The sequence below is a fragment of the Canis lupus genome, chromosome 8, assembly GCF_003254725.2.
Source record: "Canis lupus dingo isolate Sandy chromosome 8, ASM325472v2, whole genome shotgun sequence".
Classification (NCBI taxonomy): domain Eukaryota; kingdom Metazoa; phylum Chordata; class Mammalia; order Carnivora; family Canidae; genus Canis; species Canis lupus.
In genome coordinates, this window is record NC_064250.1 from 64,365,632 (window position 1) to 64,376,859 (window position 11,228).

The window sequence follows — 11,228 nt, forward strand, 5'->3', positions numbered from 1 at the left end:
TACCAGCATTTGTAAGATGCAGTTAAAGCTGTGCTTAGTGGAAAATTTATAGTACCAATTGCCACTAGAAAAGAGGAAAGTTCTGAAAGCAATGACCTAGGCTCTCATCTGAAGAAACAACAGGGAAGACAAATTAAGACCAAAGTCAGAAGTAAAGAAATAATGAAATAAATTAGAAATCAGTAACCTTGAAAACTGAAGAGGAGAATGATATCAAATGCTTTTTTCTTTGAGAAGAACAATAAAATGATATGTTTTCTATTTTTTTAAGAGTTGGATCTCCTCCCATTTTTGGTGGCTTTTCAGTGCCTTCAAAAAAATTTTTTAAAGATATTATTTACTTATTTGAAAGACAGTGCACACAATTCAGGAGAGGGCAGTGGGTGAGGGAGAAGCAGACTATCCACAGAGCAAGGAGCCTGATGTGGGACTCCCTTCCAGGACCCTGTGATCATGACGTCAGCTGAAGGCAGACACTTACCCAACTGAGCCACCCAGGTGTCCTCTTCAGATGGTTTTTTAAAATGTGTTGTCCCTGGGCACCTGGGTGGCTCAGTTGGTTAAGCAACTGACTTGACTTCTGCTCAGGTCATGATCTCAGGGTGGTGAGATCGAGCCCTGCATCAGGTTCCCTGCTGGGTATGGAGTCTGCTTAAGACTCTCTTTCCCTCTCCCTCTGCCCTTCCCCTCCCAGCTCACACATGTGTGCTCTCTCTTTCTAAAAATAAATAAATTAAATTAAAAATAAATAAAAATGTGTTGTCCAGAGATTTTAACTGTTAGAATCAGAGGGGTTAGTCTGATGAAAAGGAATTCCCATGTAATGTAGCGGGAACTTCATCTCACTGTTTCTCACTATCAGTGCGCCTCCCCGTGGAGCCTTGCCTCCTTCTTATTGCTGTGTCTACCTGTCTGTGAACCAGGAGATCAGACAACTGCACTTGTGAGAATTGTGTAAAAACAAGAGGAGGCGGTGAGTGAGGTCCCTGAGTCTCAGCTCCAGAGCCTCCTTTGCTGACTCCTTGGGAGGCCATGTGACTCCATGAAATGGAGATGAGTCACTGAGTCTGACCTACGTCCCAGGCCTGGCTCTGCCCCTTAGCTGTTGCACGACCTTGGGTGGTCACCTTTCAGGACTGTTTCCTCCCCTGTAAAATGGGGTAGATACGATTCTCCAGTTTGTAGCAGGAATAAGAGGACACAATATAGTATAAGTGTCTTGCACGGGCTCAGCACGTAGTAGGTGCTCAACACAAATGACCTTCCTTCTCTATCCCCTTTCCCTCCTATCTGAAGAGTAGCTGTCGACTTAAGTAGTCATCATATAATTAAGTTAGGATGTTTCTAGGTATCAATATACTCTGAGCCAATTTGCTTTCTCATTTTTTCTTTAATTGTATGTTTTAATGAATTGTAAAGGGATCAAAGATTCTATTCAATATTGCAAACACTTAGCTTTTTGCTTCTAGTTTGTGTTATATACTCAGGATGAGTGTCCAAGAGCATGTCAAACAATAGTGGCAGCGTGGTTTCATTCAGGGGTTGGTCAAGTCCAACCATTTACTCTCAGGAAACTGTGTAAAGGGCTGAGGCACCAGGGTCTAACGTCCTTTATGGGCAGCTTCTAGGCAGATGTGTGGATGACTCACCCTCCTTGGGTGAAGCGTGGCCTCCAGCAGACAGAGCATTGTCCAGCTGCCTCCTGCTGAACAGCTGGTTGACTCAGCAAAGGAAACACCAGACCTCCCAGCTTCTGGCCTCACACCTGTCTCCTTCACCACCTGCCCCTGAAAACTTAATTAAATTCAAGCAGGGCTAGGGAGTCCCTGCTCCAGGAGTGTTTTCAGGAATTATCACAGGCCCTGTTCAAAGTGTCTAATGTTCTCAAGGAGACAGGATGAGGGGGTTAAAATTCTGTACATTCTAGAATCCAGGCTTAGGAACTCTGTTGAGAAAGGAAGAGTTGGCTGGGTGGAGGAGAGTTCAAATCATATGTAGCAGGTGTCTCCAGAGGCTGGCAACTGCCCAGTCATTGTCCAGGCATTCATTCACTTGTTCATTCATCCATTCATGTACATTTATTCTTTTGTTTAACCATTAAACAAGAATTTCTTGAGCACCTACTACATGCCAGACGTACTGGGGTTGCTAAGGTAAGTGTGATAACCCAGCTTTACCTGCTCAGTACCCACTCCCCATTCTTTTGGTGTCACTACCTTGATTTTGTGTAGGGGACAGTCCCACCCAATGGAGATAGCCTTGATTGGGCTGTCATCTAGGTGGGGCTGTCCTTCTGTAGTCCAAGAATCCCCCCCCCCCAGAATTGGAATATTGAGCAGAGTGGCATGAAGATGAAGGGGGGTTTGTTATTTATAGCACTTGAAAAGACCCTACATCTGTCCCTGATACCTGGATCCCTAGGGACCCTCACTCCTTTCTGAATCCAGTGTTTGCTTTTTATTTGAATTCTTCAAGCTCTTCCAAATTCTCCAGATCAATTGTTTTTGCTTAAGTAAACCTGTGTTCGTTTCTGTTGCTAGCAGCCCCAGAATCCTAACATATTCTCTTCCCTCCAGGATCTCAGTCAAGTGGGACAGACAAATAAAGAAATTATTTGGGTTTAGGATACCCTGGTTGTGATCACACTGGGGGGCCTGGGAGCCCAGAGGAGGGGCCCAGATTAATTTCTTACCCTGGGTTCTCTCTAACCAAAGAGCCTTGAAGGCTACCCGAGGGTGTTCTAGGTGTTCTAGTTTTCCATTGCTGTATGTAACAAACCACCCAGAGCTTTCACCTTAAAATACAGATGCATCAGTATTTCATGAAATTTTTCGTGCTTAGCTCGTGGGTTCTTGCTTATGGTCTTCCATGCTGTCTGCATGTCAGAATTTAACTGGGGTTGGAATTATCCGAAGATTTTACTCTGTAAATGTCGAAGATGGCTCACGGAGCATGATGGCATGCTGGTTGTCAGCTGGGAGAGCAGCCACAGCTGTCAACAGGAACACCCAAAAATGGGGTCTCATGCAGACTTCTCACAGATGGTGACTGACTTCTGAGAGAGACCATTCTTGGATCAACCCAAGGGGCCCCAGTGCATGCTGCATAGCCTCTTTTTTTTTTAATTATTTATTCATGAGAGACACAGAGACCGAGAGAGAGAGAAGCAGAGACACAAGCAGAGGGAGAAGCAGGCTCCATGCAGGGAGCCCGATATGGGACCCGATCCCAGGTTTCCAGGATCACACCCTGGACTGAAGGCAGCACTAAACTGCTGAGCCACCAGGGCTGCCCACTGCACAGCCTCTTAAGACCTAGCTCTAGAGGTCCCGGACGATCAGCAATGCCACTTTCTCTTGGTCAAGCAAGTCACCAAACCAGCCCAGACACGAAGAGAGGAATTAGACTCCCTTGCCTGATGGGAGGGTGGAAAAGTCATACTACAGAAGACCACGTGGGAGGAGAGAATCTATTGTGGCCATCTTTGGAAAATAAGATCTGTAGCACCAGGCAATCCCCCTAGAACATTCCTTGGGCTGCTAACATGCCCAAATAGGTGGCAGGTGCTTGGTGTTTGATCCTGAGTCTCTCCCAGATGTCAGATATGGCTCTTTGGAAATACCAGTCTTCAGTGTCTCTGGGCATCATCATGAAGCTCTGTAACACTCTCAGACCAAACCGCTAAGTTTTCCTCCACTCTCTTCTATACACTCCTCTCCCAATATTGCTGTAAGGGAGGTTAAATTAAATCAATTAAATTTCTTTATTCCAGTCACTTGCTGTGAGATTTGCACTCAGGTCTGCAGGCTTCCATGCCTGAGTGGGCTTCCCTAGGAGATGCTTTATCGTTGCCATGGGAATGGGAAGGCCTGGGGGTTAAGGAGGATCCGGGCTTAGGGTAGGTGCTCCACAGAGGCTTGTTGAATGAAAGAAAGATGAATGCATTAATGCATTAATTAATGAACAACCTGGCATTCTCTTTAGCACAGTTTGTGGACCTTTGAAAACTCAATTGCACCTCTTACTGTTCTCATATTACTGACTTTCCTGGAGTCCAGGTAGGTGGAATTCAGGTCTGCTTCAAGTTCAGGTTGCCAGGAGCAGCAGCAGGACTCCCCTTTCTGCTGCTGTAGCACCTGGTACCTCCCTCCCTCCCCCCCATCACTTCCTCCATCTTCCTTCCTCCACCCAACAGATTGAGGCTCTCCTTCCCCCCAGCTTGCCCTAAGAATGTGGGTGCAGCCGCCATTTCTCGAATATTCCATCATTTCTGTTTACATGGCTATGACAACTTGAGACAGACCGCAGTCTTACTCTTGGCATAACCCCCAGGGCCTCGAACTGTGTCTGACCCGTAGGACAGTGGCCAATAAATGTTTATTGGATGAATAAACAAATGCACGAGTGTTCCAAGTGAATGGTTTTGGAAAGCACACAAGTGTTGCTCCAGTTCAGTGACAAATGAACATTTGGCTTCATCTGGGGGTTCGTTCCACTTTGGGGTCTTGGGTCATTTCAGTTCAGGGTTCCGTTGCGGAATGTGAGGTTTTGTCCCTGCAGGGCTGGGTCGCCCATCCGAGTTCTGAGAATGGATGACTTTCTCAGGGGCCCCGGGACAACCCCGCAGCGCTGCTGAGGCCCTGCTGGAGGCACTGCGTGCCCTGCGCACACCGTGACCTTGATCGAGGCCCCTCGCCGGGGCGGTGGCGCTGGTCCCAGACAATGCACAATGTGCTGCTCGGTCACAAGCGCTCCATTGACGGGCCCAGGGCGAAGAGTCATGAGGACTCTTTGTTCAGGGGCTCATGTGGGGGCTGCTTGGCCGCCCACACAAATATGCAAAGCCTTCCTACCCTGCCTGTGGAGAAGGCCCACCCGGTCACCCTGGAACTAGAACTGGAATCGCAGAGGAGAAGGAGGGCTGGGGAGAGGGGGACAGACCCCGAGCTCGGCCACCACCGCTGGGGAGGGACCACATCCCTGGGATCCCCTTCCATGCAGCTGCCCTGCACACAGACTAGGTCTTGAAATTTGTTCCCAGGCAGTAAACTGAGGCTTGGAGAAGTCGGAGCGCTAGACCGAAGCCCCAGGAAGGCGCCGATCCTGAGGACTGCAAAGCCCCAAAACAACTGGAGCGCAACACTGTTGACCCTGAGAGCAATGATAACGGAGATCGTGGAAGGACGCTTCTGCTTGCTTTGGAAAACAAGGTTGCATGTGTTTCTCATGGGAGCTTTGCCGGAGGCAGGCCAGGTAATGGCAAGAATGTGGGCTTGGATCCCCACAGTCCCAGGCTCCCAGCCCTGCTGTTTCCTATGGCTGCGTGACCCTGGGCAGATTGTCTAACCTCTCTGCTTGGTTTACAATAGTACCCATCTCCCAGGCTTGTGAGGATCGAGTGAGATAACCTGTGTTCAGCCCATCCAGAGCCAGGCTCGTGGGCGCCTGGTCATGGTTTTGTCCTCGCTGTTGCCAGGTCGCATGTGGTGACTCACACTGAGACCCTCAGGTCTGTAATACAGGTGGGCCTCAGCAGAGCCAGGTCAGCCTCTCCCCCTCTGGGCCTCACTGTCCCCATCGGTGAAACGTTTGGGGGCAGACAAGTTGGACTAGAGTGGGCTTCTCACCCTCTAGCATGACTGACATTTGGGGCCACATACTTCCTTGCTGTGGGGGGCTGATGTGTGCATGTAGGACGCCCAGCCACATCACTGGTCTCCACATACTAGATGCCACTAGCACACCCCGCCACACCTGCCAGTTGTGACAACCAAATCTATGTCCAGACGGTGCCAGATGTCCCTGGAGCAGAAAGATGAGGTTATATTCTTCGCCCATCCGAGCAGGTGAGCAGAGTGAGCACCTCCCGTGTGCTCGGTGCTCTGCTGGGTACTGCAGGTGGCATGACCTTGCCCCCGAGGACCTCATCTTCAGATCAGAAACCGTCAGTAAGCAATCACACAAGAAACCAATTCTGCAAACATTCACCGGTGCCTATCCCATGCCACAACCTAGAGGATCCTGGGGTCCAAGGGGAGGCGTCACCCCCTCCATAGAGCCATCTGATTCTCCTGCTAGGTTAATGCCTTCCTCTGTGCTTCCAGACATGTCTCCCCCAGGCTCCCAACAACGCTTGCAGATGATTTTTACAGATGGGGGGTTGGGGGCTCAGTCAGGGACGGGGAGGGACTCACCCAAGTCTTGGGGTGTAGAGAAGCCCAGCTCCCATGCTCACTGACTGGGCGGCCTCTGAGCTTTGCCTCTCATACCTGTACGAGGGAGACAATAACACCTGACCCACGGTGTTCCTGTGAAGTGTTAGCGAGGTGACACAGCGTGCCTGGCATGTAGTAGGTGCTCAGCAAACAGCAGCCATAACGATTGTGGCTGTCATCCCTCAGGATGCAGACGTAGTTGTCGCAGGGGGCTTGCCAGGTAGGCTGGCCTGGGCAGCATGCAGACACCAGCTCCCTGAGTCTGCTGCGGAGCTGGAGCTGGAGCTGGAGCTGGAGCTGGAGAAGGCCTCCTCTCCCTTCCACTCTCCCCGGGGGCACCTGGGGCAGGCCCCGGTCCCCCCCCCCCCCCCCCGCCCCCCAAGAATGGCAGGTGTTTGAACTCTGTGGAGGCAACAGTGCCCCCTACTGGACAGTCTGCAGAACTGGGAGAGGGGCCAGTCGCCTTGACAAGGCTGGGGCCCCTGCAGGAGGGGCCCGGGGACCTGGCTGGCTTGCCAGATCCTTCCGGCCAAGGAGCCGCTCACAAAGATCGTCCTGAGCTGGCCCCTTTCCCAGGTGAATCCTTTTGTGCGAGCCGGAGGAGCCACATCCTGCCAAGGACTGCCTTTCTCGGTTCAACCAAGTTCATTCTTCTGTTTCTCTGACTTAACTCTAGCATCTCTCCTCTCGGGGGACACAAAAGTAGAGGGAACTCTGGACAAAATAGCTGAGTTTTCATCTGAAATGCTCCCACTGACTTCCTGGCTCGAGGAGGGTAAGAGGTGGCTCCACATAGCAGACGGAGCAACGGAGGGCTGACCTCCCGGAGGTGCCGGGGCCCTCGGGAGAGGCCCATGCATGTGAGTAGCCGTTTCTGCCGGGAAGCTTTTCCATCACAGAAAGGGGTAGTGTTCACCTTTCTCTTGCAGCCGGTATTTAATAAGGTTGCCATGGAGTGGACGTGAGCCTGGGCGCCCAGGACTCAGAGAAGCCTCAAGAAAGGCAAATATCCACTCAGATGGAATTTCCACTGGAAGTGATAAGCTTCTCCAGTCCTCTGATGGTTTCCAAAGAAGGTGAGGGTGTAGGGGGGCTCCTTGTCCACTCTCTGATGTCAGGATGGCCAGTCGGGAAGGAGCCATGACTCCTTACGTGCTGTCGGATGCAACAAGCAAATGCGACCCTCGCTCTGGGAGCCGGACTTTATCACCCAAGCACGGCGGAAGGTACTTAGATGGCCCGAGGAGTGACCTGTGTGCTCTCTAGCTGTCCAGTTTCGAGGGGCTGATCCATCAGACCCCAGCTTCTGTCTGCAACCAGGCGGGGGTCGCTAAGTTGAAAGGAGCGGGGGAGGCAGGTGAGAGACCTGGTGGTCTCAAACGCCCTCATCCCAGGTCTGCAGTGACTGGGACCCTGGCAGGGACATCTGATTGTTCCCTTGCTTTCTTGACACTTGCCCTGCACCTGTGTATAAATGGAGAGAAGGGCCATGTGCTTGAGCCCGAGTACAGAGCAGAGGGCGAAGAGATGGCCCCTCTCCTGGCATGGTGACCACTCCGTGTTCACACTGATTTCCTCTTCCCCTAACCTCAGGAGAGAGTCTGCATCATCGGTTTTGGGGAAGCTTCAAGAGATGGAGAGTGTTTATTTGCTAAAGGTGCCTCTCCGCTCTCTTCCTGATGACAGGATGGGCTGTGGGCATAGCCAGCTGATGGCCCCCATGAGGTCCTGTCACTCTCGGGGTTTGGGGACGTTTGGCCAGCCAGGCTCCAGGCCCTGGAACCAATGCTGTCGTCCTCTGTCTCCACTTGGGGCACTCGGGGCAGGGGGCGTGGGCTTCCTTCCCAGCAGTGAGGATCCAGCTCTGCTCTCACCCGCACACGAACTTTGACCTTTGCAATCCTACTCTTGCAGAATTTTTGAGACAGTTGAAGAGGACAATGGGTGTCAAGGTCCCGGCACTGCGGCTGCTCAATAAATGGCTGTTCTTTCCTTCTCTCTCTCTTCTGCCCTCAGGTCCATTAGCTTTCAGTTTGCCTCCAGTGACATAAATAATAAATGACCTTTCCCCTTCCAAGGCTTATCAGTCTTTAGACAGCCTGTTTTTAAATAAATAAATATTACTTGCAGATTTCTCATCCTTTCTCTTAAAAGGTTTTAAAAAAAACCCTTCAGTAATATTAGAATTTCCCAAGGGGACTAAAAATCACATTCATTGCATCAAAAGGGGTAGTCTCAAACGAGGGGGGGTCATTTGCCCCCCTCCCCAGGAGACATTTATTGTTGCCACCACTGGGGGATGGACGCTATGCCGTCCGGTGGGTCAAGGCCAGGGCTGCTGCTGAGCATCCTACAATGCACAGGGCAGCCTTCCAACAACACAGAATCTGGCCTCAAATGCCATTAGTGTCAAGGTTGAGGGACCCAGGTCTAAATCAGCAGCCACATGGAATGAGAGCTTCTCCATTGGAGGTGATGGCCATGACCAAGCCACCAATGCTCTGGATCGCCCTGCTCCTAGGAGGATCTCTAAGAGAGAAGTCTGCATCCGCCAAGTCCAGAAACAGAATTCCTGAGCAAGTAAAGTCCTCTGCGTCCCTCCCTGAGCATTTCCAGACTCTGGGTGTTGCAGGAACAGTTGGCCTCAGTGGTCGGAGGCCAGCCACAGACTACTGCTTCTCTGCTCTTGTGCTGTGTGCCACCGGGCAGGCCGCTTAGCATCGCTGAGACCTAAGTAGGTCCACGTACGTCAGTGGTTCCCCAAGAGTGAGGTGATTTTTTTTTTTTTTTTTTTTAGGATTTTACATATGTGTTCATGAGAGACACAGAGAGAGGCAGAGACACAGGCAGAGAGAGAAGCAGGCTCCATGCAGGAAGCCCAGTGTGGGACTCGATCCCAGGACCCCGGGATCACACCCTGAGCCAAAGGCAGACGCTCAACCACTGAGCCACCAGGTGCCCCTAGAGGCGATTTTGATGGCACAGGGACCGTTGCTTTAACAGCAGACCATGACATGAAGTCATCTTTCCCTTTTCCGTTTGCTTCCAAATGTCTGGCTAAGTCACGGACAGAACCTCTGCTTGGTGCTGCTCTGCCTCTAACGCCTCTTTGACTTTCACTGATCTCCCTCCTTAAGCCAGAGCAGCCAGACCCCAGGTTCAGAGCCATGGACCCATGACCTCCTGTCTGGCTGGAATTTGGCACCCTGGGCTTACGGTCCTCAGGTTCTTTGTTGTGGCTACAGTCTTTTACAGCAGGCACTGCTGGTTTCCCATTTTTGGTGGTGAAGTAAAGCTTCCTTTGAAAATGAAGTTTAGAAAAATAAACAAGTGGACTTAAAGATAAGTATTCAGTAAATAGCAGCATGCGTGGTACATGGAAGTGGTGGGTTTGTGACGAGTGTTTCGAGAATGCCTGGGGTTTGCATCCCACTTTTATAGCTTCTTATTTTATTTTATTTTATTTTATTTTATTTTATTTTATTTTATTTTATTTTATTTATTTTGTTCTATTAAGTAGGCTCTATGCCCAACATGGGGCTTGAATTCACTACTCCAAGATCAAGAATTATGTGCTCCACTGACTAAGCCAGCCAGGCGTCCCAAGAACGGCAGGGGTTTGGAGCTCAGTTGTTCAGCTTCTTCATATGGAAAGGAAATAACAGTCCATCCTCCTGGGCAATTGGGTTGGGGTAACAATCGAGCAGCATGGGGTAGGGGAAAGCACTTGTTCCTGGTCCACTATGCACCTGCAAGGTGCTGCTGTCCATGCGACCTTCTGCAAAGTCAGTCCCCCGTCTCAGGTTTAGGGTTGCATGTGCCTGCTTATGCTGTTTTGCTTACACCATCATCCTGGCCTGGGAGTCAGGGCGCCTGTGTTTCAGCCCTAACTCGGGGGGAGGGGTCAGTCCCAAGCGGGAGCAGATGTAGTATCCATATGCCAATTGGCTGATCCTAAGATCATAGTGGGTAGAGGGTAGAGCATGAAAATAGGGGTGCATGCCCTGCCTGTGAGCAAATTCAAACATCTAAAAGATATTGTGAGCTGCTAGCCAGTCAGTAAGACTTGACCAACAGGTGGCTGGTTTGAGACCCCTCAACTAGAGCATTTGTAGGGCCAGTTGGGGTAGACACCCAGCACCAGGTGAAGCCTCACCCTTCTGCACGCCCATCCTTCATACCCATACTCAGGAATAGGCTAAGAAGGACTCAGGAAATGTTTACTCCATTGAGCAGGGATGTAGTGGTAATGCCACTGAATGCATTATCTGAGGATCCTCTTAGGGATTGGGAGTCTGTAAGCTAAGATCATTTCAAAGAGAAAAAGTCTTTGTAGAAAAAGTCTTTGTATTAGATGATCAGTTCCTCTGGAGTCCAGGAGGTGCAAATTACTTTTTTCATTGTCCTCAAACAGATAACTGTGATAAGCCTTGAATGAAGGAGATAGGAGAAAAAAAAAAAAAAAAAAAAAGCATGTATTTAAGCCATAGAGAACCCAGGGGCAGTCAGTGTTCCTGCTGGGAGGGGACATCTGGTCTGAGATGGTGGGGGAGCCCAGATTCACGTCTCCCCACATGGCACCGGCTCACTCGGGGCCTCCGTCCTCTGGATGGGATAGCAGGAAATACAAATGCACCATTTCCATGTGTTATTTCTCTGTGCAAGTCCCTGTAGATGAATTTGCAAGTTAAATGCATTAGGTTACAGCCGCATCGTATAAGGCAAGCAACCTACGTCTTATGAAGAGTGATCAACCACCTGTTAGGACAACTTTTAAGGACTGCCGTACTAATAACATAATAATAAAAAAACAATAATATAAATATATGCAAATCCTATAATAAGCATATACAAATAATATAAATTTAAAAAATCATATTTTTTGCCTCATTACCAAAAATCCTCTTCTATAATTTCAAATGCCTTGTTTTATAAATTTGGATACTCATGCACACATAGAGTTACCAGATAAAATACAGGACACTCACTTGTATTTGCATTTCAGATAAACTG

General features: G+C 49.8%; 1 long non-coding RNA gene across 7 annotated transcripts; it reads left to right on the forward strand.

The window, feature by feature from the left end:
- The first annotated feature begins 1,941 nt into the window (after positions 1–1,941).
- LOC112657539 (uncharacterized) lies at positions 1,942–8,346 on the forward strand. Of its 7 annotated transcripts, none has more exons than XR_003135088.3 (6): positions 1,942–2,153; positions 3,985–4,058; positions 5,042–5,253; positions 5,370–7,441; positions 7,809–7,872; positions 8,130–8,346. It is a non-coding gene; the product is annotated as an uncharacterized LOC112657539 (long non-coding RNA). The 7 variants fall into 7 exon arrangements; XR_003135090.3 differs by having other exon boundaries at positions 3,990–4,058; XR_003135094.3 differs by lacking the exon at positions 3,985–4,058 and having other exon boundaries at positions 5,370–5,846; positions 6,892–7,441.
- Positions 8,347–11,228: the final 2,882 nt, after the last annotated feature.